This window comes from Contarinia nasturtii, unplaced genomic scaffold (assembly GCF_009176525.2).
Source record: "Contarinia nasturtii isolate CC-2019 unplaced genomic scaffold, AAFC_CNas_1.1 Cnas_scaffold_864, whole genome shotgun sequence".
NCBI lineage: Eukaryota > Metazoa > Arthropoda > Insecta > Diptera > Cecidomyiidae > Contarinia > Contarinia nasturtii.
The window spans coordinates 1199660-1225696 of record NW_022198211.1 but is presented as its reverse complement, the minus strand read 5'-3'; the positions used below and the strand labels follow the sequence as shown (position 1 = coordinate 1225696).

The window sequence follows — 26037 nt, the reverse complement described above, 5'->3', positions numbered from 1 at the left end:
GCAAAAACATATGGTCTTATTGCAGTAAATATTTGCTTTTGACGCAAGCCTTTTACCGCAGTAAGAATACAGTAACTTTGGGATTTCTACTTATTTGTTTTACGTTGTTTTCCATCGATCTATCTCCGTCTCCCCCCCAAAAGCGGTCAATCCGTTGTCCTTTTCATTGTTTAGCGCGTAAAAACTTCGTCTGAATAAAGGAAATTCCTTCGTTTTGTTGTATGTACATTGGGCTGAACCAAAACGAAAGAAAAGTAATCATACTGCCATTGTTCGTGTGTAATATTTGGTTTCTCTCTCACTCTCTTATTTCATTGTTTGGGTCAGAGAAATCCAAAAACTTTGTTGTCACATCAAAAGTTTGACTAGTTGTTCTTTTTCTGTTTTATGTTTTCATTCGGAAGTTTTCGCCTTTGCCCTAAAATGTGTGACCGACAACGATGACGACAACTCTTCGTCCGGCATTTCGTTAAGTCAGCTCGAAGTCGGGTGATTATTGAATAAAAGTCGAAGACAAGAAATTGTCTCATTATATGCACAATTAGATAAACAGTTTGTTTTCTATGTATGGGTGCTGGACGTATATAGATATCTAACTTTTGATGGAACACATGTGGTGTGCCGTTAAATTGACATTGTTGAAGAAAGTTTTACGCGACCCTTCTCCATAACCATTTTACGGCCATTCCAGATCGGAATGACCAGTTGGCTTTTTTTGATTAGTATTTCGTTTTCCAGTACGAAATCATTTTCACACTCTTCAGTCGGTGATTTTGAGCGAAAGAAAATTGAGAGGCATTATGTTGTTTTTATGGAATCACTTGAAATTTATAGCTGAAATCTGCGAATTTTCTATGGTATATCTACAACATACATCGTTTTGAAACGTTTCCGAATATATGTTATTATTGATGACTGGATGGCGAATTGTTTGCACATTCAATTAATGCTTACACGAAACGTGCTTATTTCGGAATTGCAAATCGAATATAATGAGTCTCATGTGTGTGAAAACTGTTGCAATATGTTTATTTATCAATATTTATCAAATATCGTGCAGAGTTGAACATTGTTCAATTTTGAAACCGTGAATGTAACAAAGATCCTTATAACTAATTGTAAATAATGCGTGGAATCAAGGGACGAACGGTATCATTCTGTGAAAACAGTTAAAAAGAACGATTCCAAAATGAACCATACCCCCAGAATGCGCTAATGGTTAGCAATTGTGGCGAGCTGATGTCATTAGATCGTGGAAAATTTTCACTGGAGCATAACATATTTACGATCCTTCAAGCAAATTGAACAATAAATTTACGAGTGTGTATTTTATGAGCGGGCGCACATTATGATGCATGCATGTCGCTATTTTAACTTGTTTGCTTGGCTTTAATCATTTTGTTGTAAACAGCGTTGGCATGGAATACACATTTCGTTCTGTTCAAACGTCATTACAGCAAACCGCAATGTGATAAAATTCGATTTACATGCACATACACAGGAAATGAGGAAAGCGCGTCATTCAACGAACCGAAACATCATCGCGTATTATATACACTTTGACACGTTATGCAATTTTCTATTTACTAAAGTAATAGCCATATCACGTTCATGCTGCCATTCTTGAGTTCAAACACACAGCGAGACGGAGAGAGGCTGGAAGCGGATAGAGAAAAGAAAATTGATCGGAAGTAAATGATTTTGACATACTATGGATTTTTTCACATCGAAAAAATGACAAATTCATTCTCGAGCTGAAAGGAATTCAGCAACGAGATACCTTCGAAAATGATAGAACTTTTTTGTTTAGTTTTCGTCAATTTCTACAGAGTAACTTTTAAAAATATCCGGATGACCCTTTAACTTACGACCTTGCACATCGAAAAATATCGAAAAATGATTGTCAATCACCCAAAGACAATATCGATATGCACGCAATACATGTTTTTCGGTAGAAAAAAACGGTTTTGATTCGCATAAGATGAAAAATTTCACTGATTCATGGCACATTTATTCAATGAATTTAATAGTAAATTCGATCAATCGAAAATGGCTATGGCATGATTTGTGATGTTTTTCCGCAATTTTTGCAGAGTTTTTAATACAAATGCCAATGATTGATTGATTATCAATGTAAACGAATCACACACATCGCGTTCAAATCAATTGGCATGCAATTTTCATTGTAATGCACGTTTCATGAACTTCCGCATTTACCGCAGACACAGAAGCAAATAAAGAAAGAGAATGAAAGAGAGAGATTGAGAGATGATAAATGTATATAATTTCGGGAGGAATATTTTCGATGAAGAATCGATATTTGGTTTTGCTAAAATATAAATATTTGTGAAATCATCATCATCATCATAATCTGTCACATATGCCATTCAATGGAACATTTCTTGATCCATTTGTCGTGATATAAATGGAATTTTGCATTTACAACGCTTTTAGAATAATAACGCTTGTGGTTAGCAATAAATAATGTTGGTAGTAGTTGAATTTCTATTTCGAGTGAATTTGTTTGCATTTTCAAACGGAATGGACATTTTCATCTTAATATATACAATGCAAAATATGTGTAGAACATATACAATGACAAATAACATTAGTTTTGGAAATTTGCGCAATAAATGTTATAATTCTCATTGAATATATCGATTCGATGCAATGAATGAATTTGATTTACATACGGTTTGTGAGCATAGCGAATTATAATATTTGCCACTCTTTTTACTGTTTGTTCATCTCTCATACAAATATATAATACATGAAATCATCTACCTGTAACTATGCATCACATACGTTTTGAACGAAATCATAAATAATTTCGGCCCATTATACATTATGGACTGAGAATTATTATAAAAATGCACTCAAAAATAAATCGGTGACTAATGACCAATATTGATAACATTATATATTTAATTATTTGTTAATTTACAAACTGACTATTGGTTACATTTCAGAAAACTTGTTTTTATTTTGTACATTTGAACCTTTAATTAGGTTAATATCGAAAAATAGTCTTGAATATTTTTAAGAGAAAATGTAAAAATTATGTTATTAAGAACATCAACAAAAGGATTGAAAAATATTTTGTCGATTTGTGAAAACATTTTTAACTGAAGTATTGGTGATAGCTTAAATTCATTTAAAAAAAAACTTCAATTCTCAATTTTTTAACTGGAATTTTAGCACAAATTTAAAAATAAATACGGAGGAGAAAAATAATTTTTATCAGGTGTTACTCAGTTAACACTTCATACGCACATCCGTTTCAATCACGTAATACAATTACGACAGCGGACATTCGATATATAAATATTTCACACATCACTGGCCATTCATTCGCGGTGGAAACATCACGTAGAAAAAGATGACGTACATACATAAATATGATAAAATAAATTCGAATGACAAATACTCTTCGAATCTATCAGACTCGCACCCATTCAAATGATGTGTATTGCTGAAAATTTATAATGCTTGAGATTTTATACAATTGATAAAATCATAAACGTAGAGCAATTAATTTCGGTGTTTGCAAACCTATTGTGTTTGTTTAATATTCTCTCTGTCAGCTGTTTTCATGTCCACCAATAAATATATTTCTGATTTTCCATCGCTACTAGAACGCGAGACTACCCATTCCTCCCTCCCTATTCACTTGCAATAGCAGAAATGGATTTGGTTTTAATTTTTAATTTTGTTGATTCGATTATGCAGAAAGAAATGGCTGATAAAAAATGAAATCTAATCACCAAAGTGGCACCATTCATCAAACAAATGATAAATGATAAAATTGATTTGGTATAGCATGTAGCGGCCAATCGAGTGGAAACGCATACATACGTGTGTGTAAATAAATTCATCATTTGGCGCCAATATGATGCTTAAATAAATGAAAACAGGTTGAACATTTTTGGTGCAAAAATCGATATTTCTCGCATGACTATATCGGAAACTCAAGCATTTCCATTTATTCATTTGGATAAATTTCAATTTTATTTTTATTAAATCACATCAGAGAGTCATTCTCTCTGGCACATATTTAACATTTCAAAAAATATTGAACTGTTTTGATGTAGTTTCCTTTTCTCTGAATCACCTGTCAACATTTGGCGCATGTTCAAAGTAGTTATATTTTTCAATCGATTGCCTCGTGAAAATATAAGCCGACTTATTTCGGGCATTATTGACTGGCTAACCTTGATAGTGCTGTATTCATGATTGCTTCTGTGGTTAAATGTGCCAAAATGGTCAAATAAATGAAATTTTTACGTTTTCGTACATAAATTTCTCTTGATCGGTTATTTTATTTGCAGTCATTTCCACATGGATTCAAACCACTAATCCGAAATTCTGTCGAAAAGAATATCAAGAGAAATGAAGAAATGTGTTCGGGAATTTTTAAATGCGAATCTACACAATATGTTAGTGTCAACATCAACAGAGACACCCAGAAGAAATAAACACAGCCGTTACGTCTCTGACCAATGTGTAATAATAGTATTGCGCAAAACTCCGTCAATTATTCATCTTATATTTTCCTTTCAACTAACACAAACATTCAACTGTCTCGTATTCATTTCGAAGTAGCATCACATCGATGATTTGCACAATAACATTGGAACTTACACACAACTGTTGTATGACGTCGAAAAATGTACAAATATTCGATGTTTTTTTTAGTTATTTGTCTCAAATAGATATTGTTAAACAAAGAAATTTGTTTTGTGTGGTTCTAAATTCGGTGGACATTGTCTTTTATTTATTTGAATATCTATCATAAGAGCCACTCTTTTTCATTGATAAATTATAACATTTCACAACGATGATTATAATAAAAACATTATATTTATGAGTTTATTTACACCAATTAAACTATATACTATTCTGTATTTGTAGTAAAGCACAACATTTAAATAAAAAATTTGATTATAAAAAAAGCTGTTTGATTGAGACACTATTAAAGCGTTTCATTCGCACATTTTTGCAGACACGAGAAAAAAAACAAATTCGAAAAGCCGGTGATTGAGCGCGCGTGATTACAGCGATCTTATTGCGTCTACTATTCAACAAATACTAAATATACACAGCCAAACAAATCGACATTCTGTTCGAGCAGAAAAGAGAAAATCTACGAGAAAAGTCGGAAAAGGAAAACAAGCAAAATATCCATACAACACCCATACGAAACGACTGCAAGAGACTGTTTATATACACATATCCGCCGACTAAAAAAAGACCCAACGACCAATGAAATTATTAATAAAACAGACTACTCTAAATTCGAACGATTGAAATAACAATATGAAATGCACACAACAACAACAAATATATCGAAGGAAAGAGAAAAAAAGCATAAAAATGCGAAATTAATTGATAGAGAGCACAAAAGTTTGGCGCAAAAATCCAATACTATATTATAGTTTTCGAGAGAAAAAGGAACAAAAAAGAAGCGAACAAATTGCGAGAGGAAGAGAAACAAACGAATCAGCTTCGGCAATTTGATGGCTAATTTAATTGTTGGCGTTTCGATTGGTGTTGTTGTTGTTGATAACGTTTTTCGGTTTTTGTGCTATTAATATACATTTTTTGCTGTATGTTAACAGCTGATCTTGATTCCATATTTTGAATTGGTTTTAATGTGCGTACTTTAAAAAAAACCAATCTCTTGAATAGTAACGACGTACAATTGGAATTTAATTTGAAGCATGCACGTCATTTAAAACGAATTTGTCCGATTATGATTTTGCGATTAAACTTAACATATTTCATATGCGACACAAGCTTGCAATGCTTACGTTTTTCACAATAACTCCAATATTGGCTGATTCGATACGGATATTTTTAAACATTTGAATTGATTCCCGACTTTTATTTTTAGATTCAACGTGAATGATGTATGTGTGTATTTCTTTTCTCATTTTTATATGTTTCTCGATCGTAAAAATCAAACGACAGTATGTAACGCTTGCAAGCATAAATGCATACGGTAAAACTCAGTAAAAAATACAATTGAATGAAAAGACGGAGAGAGCTCAAAAACGTTCGTGATGCATTACGAATATTGTACATTTCCTGTGAGTGTGCGTCGATAAAATAAACTCTGACCGAACGATTTAGAGGCGACTTTCGTCGAACGTATGAACGAGATGACAGCAGGAGATTAACAGCAGAAGATGTTTTATTCTATTATTAAAACATTTTTTCTTGCTTTTTTTTCTTCTTCCATTTATCTTCTTCTGTTGAGTTTCTTTATCACTTGCTCACGTAGTCCCTTTGGCTCTTAAATGAAAAACAAAATATGACGAGTATATATAGCGCTCGATTTATTTATTTGGTTGACATCTTCTATCTCAATTAATTTTTATTGCGGTTGTTAGTAGTGTTCATGTGCGCTGACGTTTCAAGCGGTAAATATATTCCATTTTGTGCGCTCGAGCGTTCGATAACACAGAATTTTAATCTTCTTGTTTATAAATTCATTTCGAAACGCTTCGAAGAAATGTTGTGAAGTTCAGAATTTGAACCATCAAACTCATTTGCTTAATATACGTATATATAGATCGTGTACAAATATTTAACATTTATTTTACAAACTTTTCAATTTTATAAAAGATTACACATTAATTCATGATGTTCAACTTTGCAATTAGCCATTTCGGTATGATGAAAATGTAAACGACCACAATTAAGTCGAGTTACTCAAAATCTTTTAATTTTATGAGAAAAGTGTAGACTTCCATTATACACTAATATCATCATTCTGTGCACTATTGGAAAACAAAAAAACGCGTTTCAACTATGAAATTGACATTACTTTGGTCATTGTGGTCAAGCTATTCTTGGGGCGCTTGATGAGAATGCTTGATTTACTTCACTTGTTTTATATGTATTGCCCTGTGATGTCAAAACAATGACCACAATTAATGATCTTTTTGTACATTTAACTGTATTTCATTTGCATATATAAGTTACATCTATTTATCAGAGTTTAAAACGGACCAATTTTGAACTCCTGCGCCCGACCGACTGATAAATTACCAACATCGACCGATTCATTCTATATACTTCAATTATTATTTAAAATCGAATATAATGTCATGAATACCATATTATTCGGACATCGGTCGGGCTTGCAAACATTGCTATTTATCTATGTAAGTATGGATAGCGCAAGGCAAATTCTATGTATATGAAAACATCACGATAAAATTATTAACTTAATTGCATACAAAGAAACTTCTTATCTCATAATTTTTTTTATATACACGAAGTTATTTAAATGTTAGTCACTGTTGGTGCAAGACAAAAATGAAAATTACTTTTTTTTGTTTTCAAATTTAGTTCGTTATTTAAAGAGCATTTGTTTATGCGTTGGCAATGAGCCAAAACTAATTTGAATATTATTATGCAAGCAGCGATATGGTACTCACAAGAACTATCATTTCGCTTAAGCGCAAAATATGCAAACATCGAAACAATAAATATTAGAAGTAAAAAAAAATAACTTTTTCGTACACAAACATTTTTCTGTGAGCATCTGTAAATTCAATGACTCATTCAATCGCTTTTCTCTCACATGCAATCTTCAAAAAGGTAGATCTTGTACAACGTAATAAAGCAATTCGAATGTGCATGTTTAAAATTGTCAGAAAAAATATTTAAATTATAATGATATTTTTGTGTTCAGTGGTTAATACTTGAGAGTGAACCGTTTTAATTACTTTTGGCATTGGATGATAATGACATCAAAAATAGAACAACATTTTCGTGTGAAATATAAAATATGATGGTTATTGGAATTTTTCATTGATTAATGTTCCAAAAAAGTGTGCCGTTGATAGGGACTATCGTTTGCTTTGATATTATGTGTTATTTGTTTACTGCGAAGGCGATTGCAAAAATTATTCTGTTCATATGTATAAATCTGTGTGTTTTTTGCAGACAATATATTGAACTAACTGGTCAGTTGAGCTGACAGTACGTTAGCCAGCTAAATGGACCAAAACAATAGAAGTTATTGTTATAATGAACAATCACATCTATTAAAACAAGAAAAGTGATTCATCATTAAAACAATAACGTCTATTGTTTTAGCCCATTTAGCTGGCTAACGTACTGTCAGCTCAACTGACCAGTTAATTCAATATATTGTCTGGTTTTTTGGTACTTGAAAAGATCAAGGCCAATGAGATTTATGCAACGTTTCGTTCTTTTGCAAAGTTTATAAACAAATTCAATTGAAATTGTGTATCGCCAATCGGATGTTGATTCAGAGAGAAATTGTTATTTTGTTTTCATTCTATCGTATAATTTTAATCATATTCTTAGCACAGTACCGAACCAATGGCCATAAATCCATTCGAAAACATAATAGAAAATCTATGCCAACGAATAAATCATTGCATTAGCTTCTGTGTCCGAATTTCAATCTATGTGTAGAATCCACATTTTCTACACATTTTATTGCCATTGCATAAAGATCCCGGTTGCCAACGTAAAATCCCACGGTAAAACCATTTTTATTTTGATCTAATTGACTTGTGTGACATCCTTCGGATTGTAGCCATCGTATAGAGTGCAAAACCGCATGAAATGACAATCTTTTCGAATGGAAAAATCCAAACTAATGGATACACAAACTTTCCCTTTTTGCAGTCTGTTAAAAGAACCAAAAACTTCCGAATGTAGAACACATTATAGGAACACACACAAATTTGTTCTAGTTTGACATAATTTTGTACGAGTATGTGTTAGCTGAATGCCAAAACGAAAAAAATATGTCTGTAAAAACATTCAATTTGGGATGTACTTTTCCTATTTTGGATCGCTTCAACTCAATAATGACCTCTTTATCTTTTACTTCAATTTTATGTGAATGACAGTCGAACCAAATTTTGATTACCAATATTTACGACCATTTTCAGTTATGCTAAAGATTTTTTTTGCATTCAGATTTTATCTCATGGTCAAATAATGTACAAGTAACTTTTTTTTGGAGAGGAAATGGAATTAAATATAGTTACAACTGAAGGGAATAAATGGTACATTAATGATTGCAGTGTAAGTATTTCTATGATCAATAGAATAAATATGCTTTGATTCCAGTTATAATAATCGATTCATGTTTGCCAAATCGAACGAGGACCACTTTTCACTGGATTTCATTGCTTCGCTCTTTCTTTTTTGTTTACTCCAACTACGTCACCTCTTCGACGGTCGTCTAATGAAAGCACTGACCTTATAATTGGTTTTAAGTTGTTTAGAGATGGTTTTTGTATTGTTTGCATTGCCAATTTTCATTTCGACCACGTCTTTTTTTATGGCTTTTCCTTTTAAGTATTTCGTGTGATTGTAGAATAATAAAATTTGCAATCGCAGAAGCCATAAGATATTTGCAGGCGGTTATTGTATACCAGTTTCGTCCTATTGATACATCGGGGAGCCCATATCTCAGACAATCTTTCAAATTGAATGAGAAAATGCCAAGAATTCGAAAGCTTTCTCAATTTCAATTTTTAATTAGGTTATCTAAAATTGGAATCACGTAGCTGATGATGTTAATATTAATTCATTTGTCGTACACGTAGCCGATTCGTCGTCTCGGTGCAGATTTTATTTGTTCTCTCTCTCTCTCTCTCTCTCTCTCTCTCTCTCTCTCTCTCTTTCCGTTGTATGCTAGTGGAAATACAAATAGCGTGCACTGTGTACCAGAGATGATGGAATGGTGTGGTGAGATGGGATATGTATAGTGGAAGCAACAAAGCATAGAAATGCGTCAATAGCATTGATTGCTGCACAATGTTCGCACAGCATCTTCTAGCACACAGTTGGAATTCATTCGGTGTTTTTTTCTCAATATTTCTCGCTACGATGTGGCACCTTATCAAAATGCTTTGATTCAAGAATATTAGTTCTTGCAAATTCAAATAAAAACAAAAAAATATATAATTCGCATCTAGCAGCAAAAATCTCATGAATTTCAAATCAAATTTTGACATAAATACATAACATTCCTTGAAAATTCTTTATATATATATATATGTGATACTTTTTTTCGGTATAGATATTTATGCATAATTCCACTTAAAAATTAAGAATTTCGAATAGATGTTCAGATGTTTGTTGTTACATTTGATCGCTTGGTACTTGCGCACAGAGTGTATTTTCAATTTTGACGAACAAATGACAATTTCTATCAATTGGAATCCTTCGTTTTTTTTATTTGTAATCCAATCAACATTTATTCTCAAATAGACGGTAAAAAATATTTCACATAATATTTCATATTTACATTTTAACACCTTTATCGCTTCTTTCTTTTCTCTATAATATTTCCAAAGAATTCAACGCAGTCGGCGAGAATGTAAGGAAGCGTTTCGTATTCTGCATTAAAATTTTATGAGGAAAAATTGGATTTCTCTCTCACACTCTTGTGTGACTCTTTTTTCTCTCTCAGTAAATCCATTTCAGTATTCAGTTCAAAATGCATATACATTTTTTTTTACATTTAGATATTCCTCTTTACGCCATGTGAAGTTTCTCGATTCCATACAGGTTGATCTTAATGGATTGTGCTGGTATTAAACGAACAAAAATACCTGATGTCGCTTTCTGCACGATGCTGAGATTGCTTCGGTTGTGTGTGCGCGCGCGTGTGTGTGTATGATTATAGCTTGCTTTCGCATGTATTTCATCATTTGTAAAGCAAAGTGAAACACTCGCTCGTGCATACCATCAGATTAAAGTCCTTGTGTATTCGTTGTGCCAAGCGACGTCAACGAACATTTCTTTCTTGCCATCATCCGTATTTGCACCATGGTTTAGTCGATGTTTATGCATCCGAATGCGATAAAAAATTGCCTACTAAATGTTGAATGCATTTTATTTCGAGTTATTTTTTTCTGCGATGATTTAAGTGTATTTGATACTGTTTTTTTTTTGTTTGAAAGTATTATTTAACAGAAGGGGAGAGATTGAGACAGGCAACCTTAAACCGATGTCCTTAGTTGCGATTCTAGTTACATGAAAATGTACTACGTTCACATTCTACTTTTCCGGACGTACCTCGGTGTGCACAAAAGTATTGCTTGAATAGAAACACCATAATAATGCATACCACAAACCATATACTTGGATTTTGAATAGAGACACGATTTGTGGCTTTTTGATTATTCAATTTTTTTTCTTAAAGGAAAAGAAAATGATTTCTTAATGAAGAAAAGACTGGAAATCTGTGCGGAAAAGTTAGTTTTATGAAGGTTGAATCGTTATTTATTTTTGAAGCGCACTAACATTCATGATTCACAACAGAAACACGATTTTAAATTTCAATGCACAAATAGTGCATGGAGAAAAATGCTTCAGCTGAACGATGACGACAAGAATGATTCCGTGCTAAGCAACAAAATTTGCAGTACGTTCATTGCGATTGTATTATTTTAGCATCAAAACGAAAGAAGAGTGAAAATATGGAATATGCAAAAGATCCGTTATTGCGAAATAATTTATTTATAGATGTTCCGTAACAATGTAATCCCATGGTATTTCAAGAGGATTGGTGCTTCTGTGAAAACAGCCATTGTATGTTTGAACTAGTTTCACGTAGCAATTTCTTACTTACCTTTCGCATAAATGCATATGCTTTTCGATGTCATTTTATTTAAATTAAAGCCTTTCATTGCAATGTGGAATGCAAGTTAAATGGACATAATGGATGAACATTTGGTAATGACTAAATTTCAATGCTAGAACGTATTATTAATTTCAGCTAAAATCTAATTATTTTGACTATGCTCTCAAACTTCTACCAATACCAACCCTTGCAAATGTACTGATTGACACCACAAATTGATATTCAATTATATTACGTTTAATTTGAAGAAAACAATCAAAGATACTTGTGATTGTTTATGTCACTAACTATAAATCAGTTTCTTGAATTCTTGGTTGAAAGGCGTAGGAGGATAAGCTGCCCGAGAATAGCAACTGAGTGAATGCATCTTATATAAACAACAATAGAGGTGATTGTTACCGGTACCGGAGTAAAGTTTTATTGCGGCGCTATTAACATACACGTGTTCATTCACTTTCAAACAAACGTCGAGTAAAAACGAGATAATTTTGGATGTGGGTCTCAGTAGTTATTGTCAAATGTTACAGCAGCACCACCTTGACAATAAATTTCAGTGGTCAAAATAATTGTCATTGATGTTGGTTTCTTCAAATAATCAACTTCAATTCTTTTTGCAGTAGATATTTTTGGCTTCCATCGCAAGTGTTGTATCATTATTATAGTGCCGAGTTAAGGAAATCTTGAGTATCAGCTTGTGCACAAAATTGCATTACTTGAAATGAAGAACAATCAGAATATACTCAGCTTATGGTTGAAGCACATTTAAACCAAAATTGAAAACTCTCAACTATAGTGATGATTGATGGTTGCATTTACTTCGCAAATTATGCCAGCTTATTTTCAATTGAAATTACTTTATTTTATTATACTAATAAAGAATTTTGCATCAACAATATACGAATGCCATACAATTTTTGAATGTTTTTGGTTATGATTCTTTTGGAAAAATTGATGTAAAAAACTTTTATTAAATAAAATTTAATCAAGTACATTATGATATGCAAGTTTTGAAATATAAGAACTTCTCGGCAAGTTTTACGGTATTAGTTGTGAAAAACACAAACTTGTGTAAGAAAACAGAAGAAAAATATGTTTATGCAAAATACAAAATATTTAGTGTTTTATGGCAGGATGTATTTTGCATAAATTGCATCACCTGTGAAAAGTCTAGCACATTTGATTTAATGGCAGAAGTTTCTTTTTATCGTTTCAATTTGACTAGACATTTTAAGAAAAATGGTGAAAACTTATTATTTGATTTTTTTTTTGTTTCAAATCGAAAGCCGACCAAAAGCCGAATTGAGTTCATTCAGTCCAAATTAACAAAAGTATGAAATGTTTCATTTTCCACCATTAGGATCAGAGCCATTAACGCTTTTTGGCATATAGCAAACAGAAACACTTTTCAGGAAAGTAATATAGTACAATGGGCGGAGAATTGTATCGAATCTTCATATTTTCTTTCTTATACATACGAAATTATGGTAGCAACCAATCGATGGAATGACTGACTTCCTGACTATAAATGGCCAGGCGACCACGCACAGACACAGCATGAACTGGGATACATTAATTATGTAGCAGGAAATTAGCCAGAAGTCTTTCTTTATCTCGTTCAAGGTTCTGTTCACAATTTCAGTTTGAATATCATTGAACATTGAACATAAGTAGGTTCATGTAGTCAAAACAAATTACACAAACGGAAATCAATTTGTAATAAGCATTCAATGTAAATACCAAAATTGGATGCCAAATATCGAGATACAATCCTCGTCGATTGATTCCATTGAAAATACCGTATCGCATTCTGTCTGCCACAAAATTGTTGACTTAAGTGAGCGTTTTCCGATGAAATGTGATAGGAACAGTTAAAAGCATGGAAAGTTTTTTTCCATAATATATGTGCAAGCTACATGGAGAATCACCGTTAAAGCCGTTTGATTTTGCAAACAAGCATACATAATTCATGATGTACGAAAAAGTGAAACCAAGAATTGTGCAGATAAATAGAAAGAAGAAATTCTCTTCTCACTCTTATTTTGAACAACTGTTCGTCGTACGTTTTTCTTCTTTTATTCCAAAAAAAATCAATCATATATTATAGCCAATTCGAGAAAAAAGTTTTTGGTAATGGTAATGGTGAGTATGATTTGCTGTACAAAATTGTTTGAGAAAGTCCAGGTATAAAACTCTACAATGTATTAGCATCAAAATATATCTAACACTGAAATAAAAACAAAATATGTGGATGGATGCTTCAAAGATGCTCGTTTCAAATAAATTTTTCATGATTTTGAACATGCCAAGCATGCATAGATCTTATAAGATCCTAGTTATTGCATATTCATAAAATGCATGGAATATCTTTTGCAATTCAATTTGGAAATATGTATAGTAAGCTTTTTGGTCTTTACATGTTCTTCATTTATCATTAAATACCTGCGGTAAAGCAAAATAACGTCATTTCCCTAATTTAATTTTCTAATACATTTTCATGTCTTTCTAACACAAAAATGTACGGGACTCTAATCTGTTCATTGCTTTTTTAAAGAGGGAATGTCTTTCAAAATGGGACTTAAGGTTAATGAAAAAAAACCTTCATTGAAAAAATCGGATTTGCAGTCTAATAGCAGATAAAAACGAAATTGAATGAAAAACACTTGTCAATGTCTGAGTGCAGATTCAGCAAAGACTCGACACGAAATAAACAAATACTATACTATACATTTATTTTTAATGTCGAATTTGTATGCGTGTCTATTTCGTGGAAAACACAATAAATCTAGCAATAAATTCATCAATTTGACGTGTTTTTTTTATATGTATATGTAATTTGATGACGAATATTCAAAATCGCAAAATCAAATTATTCTACTTGATCGTGAATGTCAAAAAGGTTGCATATCCGATACCATTTCACGCGGAGATGAAATTGCGAAGAGAGTAAGTAATAAGTATTCATATGGAAAATCCACTGTCGTAAATTATTTTTATTTATTGTACTTCCATGTTGAGGAACAATTTGCTTTTTATCCACGTGTACTTTCATACACCACCGTCATTACGAATATCAATCAGAAGTCAATTGAATTTTTATTCTCAGACTTCTTTCGCAAAATAAATTGATTTTTTCAAAACGTCGTTCATTTGTATTAGGCGTTTTAAGAATCGTTCCACTTGAAATACTTAGTACGCATCGCACAGACGGCTTGCTTATGATATGTGCTATTGACGTTAAAATCGATTTTGGTTCAAAACATGCGGCTGATTTCATTGAGAATCAATCTATGATATATGTATGTAATGTAAGCGACCTTTTCTTATTAAAAAGAAAACATTTTGTAATATTTCAATTTTCAGTGAATGAAAAACGTGTTCCAATAACAAACTATGGCAATGGTGTTGAGTACATTATTGATTACAATATTTGTGTAAAAAAATATCTTACACATTTGAGCCGTTCTATTTCTTTATGACTAATTTCAAAAATGAAAAAGAAAAATATGCCATTGACTGAAGTGAATTCCAGCATAGTGTTAGAATTATTCGATATGTTTTGTTAATTTCAATATTGTTGAACGATGTTAATAAAAGCAAACAAAAGCCTTCAAAGAAACTGTCAGTCAAAGATGAAATTCTGTTAAACTCCACATGTCGGCTTTAAGAAAATCAACCGAAGAGTTGCTTGAATGTCTTTGAGTCATATTTTTTAATATTAATTCTCTTCCGGTTGTTTCCTGATATTCATATTGAATGCACACGAGAACATTGTAGCACAGCTTGGCAGAAAACACGATAAATAAAATGTCTTACATCCGTAAGATGAACTTTTCCTCACTGATATCCACAACATGGAGCTTATATGATATCAAACGTGAAACTTTGAACAGGGTAATTTTTTTCACAAAAAACTAAAATTGTGATAGTGTGAAGAAATTTCAATACAATTTAGGGGTACTCCACTCCTCATACAGAACATTCGATTTTTTGCTCGAAAACGAAAATTTTGTATGGAAGGTACTCCAAAATTGTATTGAAATTTCTTCAAATTTGCTGAGATTGTGTTTTTTGAGCGGAAAATCCAAAATTTGGTTCGGGTACTACCCGTGTGTCGAAAATAAATGGTATCGCAAAACTAATATCATTTTCGGTTTTCTCGTACAATTATTTAAATCTAGTCCCAAGTTTCGACTTTCACATGTGCGGACATTCGACTATACATCCAAAAAAACCCTATACATATTTTTGAGTGTTTAAGTATACATAAAGTATGACTTTTGGATGAAAAATTGAATTTTTCCCATGGGCATCACACCAGACATGACACTTCACTCTATTAACCACTCGGGTTCTATCATCCTGTGAAGTTAAGTTTTGAAATATTTTTCTTGTTTGAAAGTTATCGTGGTAACAAATTTTTGCGACATCGAAAAAACGCTAGATTCATGTTTCCTGGCACGTTTTTGATGGTTGTTAATTTTTCGATCGATTCCAAAAAAAAGTAAAATTCTAAAGATTCTGGAAAATAGTGATGAAACTGTTTGGTGGGTATTCTCTGCAATATTTCTTGAAGCAAAATAGATTCATCACATTAGTCATCGGTACAATACCATAGGACAAGTATAGTTGTCAGACATTGAATGGCGCTGTATCTATCCTATAAACATCGAACTAATGAAAATGTGTGGTGGTTCATGTCTTATTTAATATACAATAGTGGAAATTTATCCAATGCACAAACCATTTCTTCTAGTTCCTCTTACATTAGTGTAGGGGGATTCTTCTAAAGTTCAGAGAATGACGTTTGCATATAAATACATGTAAAAGACACTTTTAGGCTCGTCCTATGTACAATACCTGCTTGATATTTGTGCTATTTTAGTTTTCGTATTTAATTTGCTGATGTCGGTTGCACATTTGATATTTATTTGACAGGAAATTTATTCCAAAAATACATTTTTCATAAAACTCAAATGTACTGAACTGCAAATAGCAAATTTAGGAGTATATGTTCACATACAAATCAATAAAAAAACACAATATATAGAAAAATATACCAATGTCCCTCGTTGTTGATGGTCTATTAAATTTAAAAAAGAAATCACAAAAACAACCTACTGGCTAATAAGAGCCATTCAATAAATAGATAAAAGTGTGTATACGTATACCTTTTCCATTGGGGTTTTGCGCGAGAATGCATGAGACAAGATATGAGTTCTTGACTTTTTTAAAAATCATAAATATTCACTCCATCGAACTAAGAGGGAGAAAAATAATCCCGAGTGGGAAATGAGAATTGTGAATTATTGGATACCACTGAACCCAATCATAATAAAATTAACCCCAAACAGAGAGAAACAAAACAGAGTGAGAATGTATTACCAACTTCAATTCACAAAATTTCTATTTATTTTTGCACGGAAAGTTTAATAAATTTTTCCGCCCTTCTAATTTTAGGCTTATATGAAACTGAAAGCACTGGTGATACAAAAGAGGTTTGATTTAAGAAGCGTGGTTGTTATTATTTGAATTCGTGGTTCCATTATGTTCTCTACTATTTCATTTGTCATTTTTTCTTTGAATATTTTTTACGGATTAAATTTACAACTGCATAAACCAATTTAGGCATATTCCACCGTATAATATCTACTCTTTAGCTATATTGGCTGGAATCGAACTTTGCTCAAATTTCCATTATAGAAAAAAGCAGAATACCTCGCATCCACAACTTTCCCCTGGGAATTTGATCATGGTGTGTTTGAATGAAGCTTTGAGCATAGAATGTTGTAGACTTATAAGTGAGCATATAGAAATAGCAAAGAGTAATGTATGTTATGCGTACACATTTTTGGGCCAGTTAAGGCACCTGGGTCCCATTAAATGTGATTTTCGAAAAAAATACCGAACCGGAGTGATTTTTTAACGTTGCTCAACGAAAAGCGTGCAATATATTATGTTCCTTCATTTACTATTGTTGTGCTATTTAGTTCTCCTATAGGTGAAGAAGATTCATAGAAATATCTCAAATAACTACTTTTTTCACTGTTCCCAATTCACGCGATCAGATCTCCAATTGAGCAATTTATTTATTTATTCAGCTGAAACACCTTATTACAAGCCGTAGAAATTGTCATCGAACAGCAATTAACCGATGCAGCGATCCGATATATTTCTAATAGAACAATTTTGATAACAAGTTTCTCGATTCCTTTTTATCTTCTGAATAGTGAATTGTCTGAATTGAAAAAAAATCTTTGGAACAATTTAGATTTCATGCAACACATGCGATACAAGACGTAAACAATAAAGCATTAAACTTTATTTTTGCCGGCAAATTCCATTTCGAAGAGGTTGGGATTTAGTAAGATTGCGTATTATTCATCGTTGAGCACAAACAAATAAACAATAAAATAGAATGAAACTGGCACGGACATTTAACAGAAGAGACGGAAAAACCACCAGAGTTTTACTCTATAAATTTTTTACATTCTCTTTCACACTCACAACACACACACACAACTGGTGCTTCATGCTACTCATATTTCATAACAGTTAATACACACAAAAAATCATATTTTTTATTTTTATTTCGTAACGTAAAAAATCAAGTATGCAACAAATACATAAGCGAGTGTAGGAAAGCTAAATAACGTATATGTATATAGCGGAGAAAAGCGATTTTTCTTTCTACAAATTTTGTGGAGCATTATCTACCACAAAACAATAAATAGTGAACCAAATATTAAAACCGTTTAACGCCAGTAATTTAATTTTCACTCTTAAAACAACAGTAATAAGCCGAAGTGCGATTTTTTTATGAAAAGTGAAAAGAATAAAACAAACAAGCAGCATTCCAATAAACCCTACGTATAAATCGATATATTTTGCTGTTTTCTGCAATGCTTTGAATTGAATTTTCATCTCTCGAATTTTCGTTGAAACCATTGCATTTGAATGAACATTTGCGCGTCGAATTCAAAATCCAAAAACCGATAGAAAAAATCGATTGAAAAGAACAAACAATGTATTTTACTTTATTTTTTCAGCATACTGCTTTACTAGCAAATCCGTCAAGGGCAATTGAGCTTTGACTTTGAGTGCTTCAAAAAAATGAGTGTGAAAAATGGAAATATTATTTGTCCGTGATGTATGTGTGAGATAGATTCACATTTTACGCATTAAATGTGTAGCATTTTTTCTGGGCACCTATGAAACGAACTGACTTTTGTACCAATCCACTGAAGTGTAGTTGTTATAAAGTTTTTTCATTCCTAATAATATATGATCAGCAGAGTGCGATGAAAAAGCCGTTGAGTGCGATAGAAAACCAAACATATGCTCGTATGGTAGCTTTCTTTTATCCGCTCTCCACTCTTCTATTCAAATAAATTATAAGTATCATCAAAATTATTGTCCCAGAAATGCCATAAATATATCAATTTGAATGAACAACAATAAATAAAAAGGAGAGCCAGAGAAAAAATGAAACATTGGAAACACTTCAGACCCATAAAGTTGTTATAGCAACAATTCCAAGTGATTTAGACGATGATACAGAAAGTGGATGGTAGTTCTTTGCAATTGAAAAACCGACACTTGAAGTGGGACAAAATCAAAACAAATTGTATGAAAAATAAAACAGATATGAGAATGAGAAATTTGGTGATTTTTCCGATGGCATTGACAATTGGAATCATGGCACTTACAATCACTGGAAGCAATCTAAATACGAAAATAAATCGGAGCAAAAAGAAAACGATACTCAATTGAGGTTTGAATATTTTCTCAAGTGTATAAACAAGTCAGACATGCATTCAATCAGTGATGGGATTTTATATACCACCGCATATATATACCTATAGGCTAGTAGTGTGCGTGGTCATATTTCAAGGGGAGCATACATTACACAACTAGTGTGAGCTTCTGGGAAAAATTTACGACCAAAAAGAGATTCTCACTTTTTTCGCCAAAAGCCCTAGCAAATCGAAAGAATTTTCATTCTAATAAGGTGTTTTTCATTCCACTCGGATAAAAATTGATTACAAGCTAAGGGGGTAGACACAAATTTTTACTATAGAAAACTAAAAGAACAAATGTTCACATTGATTCTTCGACCGACCCATACAAAATACATTGCCAATACTTTTATTATGATGAGATTAACGCTACATTTTTGTAAACAAAATATTTGCATTCAGTGAGAACAATGGTTTCTATCGTTCTCCGTGGGAATTTGACTAAAAAACATAGAATTTTTTTTTGAGTGGTATATGTACAAACATGGTATATGTTAGTGTATATCAACTTGGTGTAATTTACGGTTTATGTGTCAACACTGCATTCATTGAAATCCTAATATTATCCAATTTGAAGTGTGTGGATCGAATTGAAAAAAAAAATTATTTTTTAAACAATTCTTCAAATAAAAAATAAAATAAAAAAATAAATATCAAGTTTATGAAGAAGATCAGAAAAACCGATTTTGTAAGTTCATTTTTTACATATTTTGCAGTGTGCGTATAACCCGAAAGAGTTGATTATCCTGGAAATCTACAATATGTACTCGCTACAAATACTTTATGTTAATCCATTTCTGTTATAACCATGAATGTCATTGCCTTAAGTTTTTTTATGTGTCTTGAAACAAGAGCACAGTGGTTCAGTGAACACTAAAGTGTTTCGCAGTCGCTGTTGTCGTCTTTGGTTTCGATGTCCCCTCCTTCCATTAACTTGAAAATATGACCAACACATTCACCGGCTGTTTTCTTTTGGATGTTTACTTGCTTTAGTTTTCGGGTTCATTGTTTATTTTGCTTATTTTATTGGGAAATTGGTTCGATATGCTGCGCACACCGAAGAAAGAAAAAAATCTATTTGATGACTTTATTTTCTTCGTTTATTTGAACGATATACATTATACACATAATGGTGAAAGTGGCGCAAATTTTGGAGAATTTCCACGTTAACAATTGATCATTATCAGTGAAGGAAAGAAAGGCAAAGGCTGAATGTGATAAGGAATGAGATTTAGTGAGGGAGGATGAAAGTAAGACAGATTAAATGGGAAGTAGTATGAGAATTGTATTTTGTGGTGTGAAAAATGAAATGAGGAAATTATTTAACACAATTTAATGCTTACGTGAAATATGTGTGAGTTGGCAACTCGCATTGAATGATGGCACTTTACTCAAAGAACGGAAAAAGAATGCCTCTTGAAAGATAATTTGGTTTCATTCATATCTTATTTTGCGCCACTGCCTAGGGGTAGACACTAGACATACCAATTCAGTTGTTTTTAAATCTAAACGTAAAATCACATTCCAAGCCAATTCAAATAAACTCGAAAAATTTCCTCTTTTGAATCAAGACTAAGACTGCTCAAAAAACTATTCAGCTTGAGTAGTTTTATATATTCATATGATTCTTTTAAACTTTAAATGAATTTCGAATTTTGTGTCTATCACTATACTTTGTTGCATCATCGCTTTCAATTTTTATTTTTTACACAGCGATGACACCCCATTTTTGTCATCGATTTTTTGGTTCGACACCCCATTTTTGTTTGTGCTTTTTCTTTGAACGCATTTTACTTATTTGCCAAAAACATTCCCATAACCAAGATTCGACGCATTCATATCTACACACAAATTATTCAGCGTAATCCATTCATTATGTTTATGGTTGCATTAAAATAAATATATATTCGAGCCAAAATGCGAGGGCGGAAGTAGAGACTCTCATGGAAAAATTGTCGTTCATAAGAAATTGATAAAAATAAGTGCAAAGATTTACTTACGCACACATATTCAACGTTTAACAAAACAGAGACAAACAACAGCGACAATTCCATGATGGAACTGTTAGACTTAGCTTCAGCTCCAAATGGCCGTATCGCATGAGCAATTGAAATAATAGAATATGCCGTGCCATTTGGTTAGCCGGAGAACTGTGTTGCTGCTAAACTTTGTGTAATGTGTACGAAAACAATATCCATTTCGATGGCGAGACACAGTATATAATTCGGTAAAGCATTTTCTTTTTTTTTCATTTGACGGCCAAAATAAACGATAAGAGAATGTAACTATGGGCCACTCATGTTATTTCTTTAGATAATGAGTTCGAATATATATTTTAGTGCGCGCGACAAATCGATTCAACGTCCAGCAGTATTACTTCAATCCAATTGGCATTTGTCATGGGCTTATATCGGTTTATATTTTATTATTTATGCGTATTCAAAGATATTGGCATACATCTATCGACACAATGGATATAGAGATCGATGTACAACAATACAAATTGTCGGAAATGCTATCGTCTTGATTGTGCTCCAGTGAGAAAGATACAATCTCTGTTCTAAAAATTGATTTCATTTTTCAAACATCGTTTATTCTTTTTCGGACAATTTGCACAGCATCTGGATTACAAATGAAGGTTCAACTTCAGTGAAATGGCCTAAATCGATATTAAATAGAGATAACAGAGAGCTTTACTGCTTATTCGTGTTTCTTATATAACTATTTTCGGTTAACATGTTTCTTGTTAAATGTCATCGATTATAAATTGGCTTATATACACAAATGCCACAGCAGTCGTCCACTATCATATTGTACTCTCTTTGTTGTATTGTGAATCATTTTCCAAGTGGATCGAATTGATTTTTCTCCAATTTATTATCGTTATTTTTGGTTCTATTTTAGCCTTATCCAATGCAAATGTGATTGAATTAGAAAAATTTCCGTTAGAAGACACTGATAACATAAATGATGGAGTTGCAACCCTGTTTCAACACAATTCACTCCATTTTATAGCGTCTTTGGTGTATTAGAGGGAGAGGGGTTGGCAATTTACGTAGTATATATTTTATATTGTACACCATTTTACCTCTATACCTTTTTAACTGGCATTGATAAGTTGCGTTTGATAGTCGTTCCACGTTTGACGCTAAAAATACTCAATACACATTTCATTGAGTTAAAAAGTGGGCTCAACAGTACAAAAGCCCCCGGTATGGTACGTGTACTATTTCTCTTTCTCCCTCTATCTTTCTATCGATGCGAACAAGGTGAATTGAATTGCAACATTCAATCAATTCTTTTATGATCGCGCATTTTCTCGTGTTTTCACAGTTTTCCCGCTTACTTTATTTGTTGTGAATGGTGAATGTGTGTGTGTTTGTGTGTGTAAATTTGCCATGGAATGTGGCGATATACTTCAATGGTAAAATAAAAAATATATGTAAAGATATATATCACCATCAATACATCAAAATATTTGGGTCAATAAGATATTTGAGCCACAAAGCCACAAATTTTACCTCCATTTTTGCTTGCCGTTTACATTTAAGTTGCAAACCCGTACAGTAACAAACGCAGATGATGCAAAGAAAATGTTAAAATTGCGCTCGTTTTCAGTATATTCTCTATAAATTCCATTTGGAAGGAAGGGGGAGAGAGAGAGAGAATTCGAGCTCAATTTATTAAGTCTTTCGAAATGTCGCTTTCAGGCATATCTTTTCTTTCTATAAAATACACACTAAACAAATGGAACAAATAGCTGTCAGTATCAATCGAATATTGGATTTTCTATTAACTAAGCGAATGAATGCATGCTCCTTCTCTCAATATATCGTACTTTATCGTATTCTTGAATTTTTTTAAATTGAGTACATACTCCACATAGCAATGGCACAAAATCAACCATTTTATCCGAAATGACGTAAATTAATTACATTAGAAGTTGTACCATGGAAAAGTCATTTCAAGTTGAAATTGTTATGGCAAAGACACAACTGGAATAGCATGCATACACATTCGCTGAACGATTTGCTGATCGAAAGCAAGCTTTAAATCAATTATATGAGTAGAAATGAATTTGGCTCGAAGCACAACAAAATATTTAATGAAATCTCGATAATTCCAAAGATTTTTGTTTGCATTGGAGAAATTCAAAAAAAAAACATCGAATTTCAGCTTTTCAAAACTGAGACAAAGATATCATTTTTTATGCTTAATTCATCAATATGTAGGAATCTATTTATTCAACAGATTTTGTGTCAAAAACAAAAGTTCCTTTGTCAGATAAGTTGGAGTGGAAAGGTCTTTGATGAAACTAGTTTCACAAAGAGTTAGCATATTTACAGTGGGAAACGTGAGTTTGCATGAATATGTGTTCTATATGCTTGATGTACAGAGTCTGAACAACACTACCGAGCCCATTCATTTCTGGTAAAATGCGATGTACCAAAAGTACGAATCGATTTTATTTGCTGAAGAGGTTTCCTTTTCAATCGGCATTCATTGTTCTCACTTACACCCACTCTTTATTTCGTTCTCTCTGTTTTCTCTTTATCTCTATCTCGTACTTTTGCTGGCTCATAATGCATTGTATTATGCCATTGATTTATCGCTCATTAAACATATACGCACCAATTTTATTGCCGATCGTTAAAAGACCGAAAAGTTCAAAAGTTGCTAATCTCATCAATTATTGGCAACTGTTATAATCGTCGGCTTAAGAGCAAAATGAGTATTTAACAAAGAGAATTTCAATATAACACAGCGCAAAATACATACACGCATCCAAATAATAAAAGGTTTCCACGCGTGAATGGACACATTTCTTTCGCACTTTATGTGCAGCGGCAAATAGAAACGACGTTGAAATAAAGCAAAATTACACGCACACAGCAAAATAATTCAACTTTTCTTACCTGGTACAAGCCAATTTAAACTCGTACCGAGTATGTTGTAAGTAATGGCATTTCTATCATGTTTCTTCCTTGATTGCCTTTTCAAATAAATATAATAAATATGTTCGAATTCACTGAATGGACTCTATTCACTATTGATGCTCAAACTTAATTGCAAATGGTATGCTTTCACACTCATATGAACAACAATAAAAATAGCGTACTAAATAATTGTACGCGGGACGTGAACATAAATAGAAAAACGTTGGCAAATTTCAACCAAAAACAATACAAACTCAATGAAAAATGTACATAAAAGTCGATGAACGCTCGAAGAATTTTTAAGTAGCCTTCGATTTTAACACCACAAACGATAACACCTCGAATATTTGTGTTTGTGTGTTTTTGCCCATTCTTTCTATTCCATTTTATATTTGTTGGTTGGATGTCCTCATTCATGTGCATTTGACCAGTGAAGTTCTTTTATTTGCGGATTTCGAACACATATCATTTGGATTCATCTGCTTCTTTTTTTCGTACCGAAAATGTATTGTTGAAATATACCAAGTCTTTTTTGAATTCAGGCTTTTTTTTGTGTAGATTTGTTTTCAGGGTTTTTCTTTTATCTGGCCAAAAAAAAAATACTGTTGGTGTGGAGGAAACTTTTTCTCATCTTTTTTTCATGCACTTCCATTTTGACCCGAACACGAATGAACAAAATTATTATTTATGTACGTTTATTGTTTGAATATATAAGTTTTATTTTTGGGTATTTTTTTGGAATCATCCGTCGTTGTTTACTCATATGTAATGCTTTGAGCTCAGAGAGAAATAAAAAACGTTTTACTTTTTGGTGAATGAACGAGCATATATATCACATTTTTTGAAACGGTCAACATTAGAAAGGAAAAAAACTTTTAGCGTGTGTTGTGTTCGAAAAATAGTGGATTTAATACGAAAACAATATGAATCACATAAAAACACACGCGACGAAGCATAAACTAATCAACGTGTTTCTGGTTCAAAGAAACTTTTAACAGATTGCTGAATACAAAAACCCTTTTAAAAATTATTAAATTATGATCCATGGCATTTGGGTCGTAATACTTTTTTATTACACGAGGAAATAATATCGAAATAATAAAAAATGCAATTTACAAAATCCAGCAACAATCTCATCTTGATTTAAGTAACAAATATATAATCGTAGCTTCAATAATTAATTATGTTTTAATCAGGTCTGTCAACGACAACAACGAAAAGTATATGGTGAGATAAGTGAGCGCTTGCACTTCACCCACTCGTACGTCAAAAGGGTCGCCTATTGAATTTTGTCCGATGTGTATTCATTTTCATCGTTGAAACATGCATTATTTGTGTTGGTTCGTTGTATGTTAAAAACTTGGTTCACTTTGTACACACAAACACACACACACACACGCTAACACCATTCTCATAAACTTTGAATGTAAGCACTATAAATATTAAACAATAGCGATGATGGTGGCGCGTATTTGTGAGAAAAAAAAGAATCGTCTAGTATTTCGTGTTGTTATACAACATCATCGGAATTTGTTCAGCATGGGAAAACGTAAAACTTGAACATTTTCGTCTATGAAAATCCCGGCAACCAAAAACAACTATATTCCCGTTTGCCATTCTTCTCGAGAATTCACGTTGTTTTATTTTAAGCAGATTT

At 32.4% G+C, this 26037-nt stretch overlaps 1 protein-coding gene across 4 annotated transcripts in view; it reads right to left on the bottom strand.

The window, feature by feature from the left end:
• Positions 1-26037, bottom strand: part of LOC116342303 (FMRFamide receptor) — a 209926-nt gene that overhangs the window by 13944 nt on the left and 169945 nt on the right. Inside the window, exon 1 of one of the 4 annotated variants that reach the window (XM_031769838.1) lies at positions 4642-5304. The exons of the other annotated variants lie outside the window; for them this stretch is intronic. The gene's annotated coding sequence lies outside the window, so the exon portion shown is untranslated. Of the gene's footprint in view, positions 1-4641; positions 5305-26037 lie in introns of those variants that run through there. 4 annotated transcript variants of the gene reach the window in all.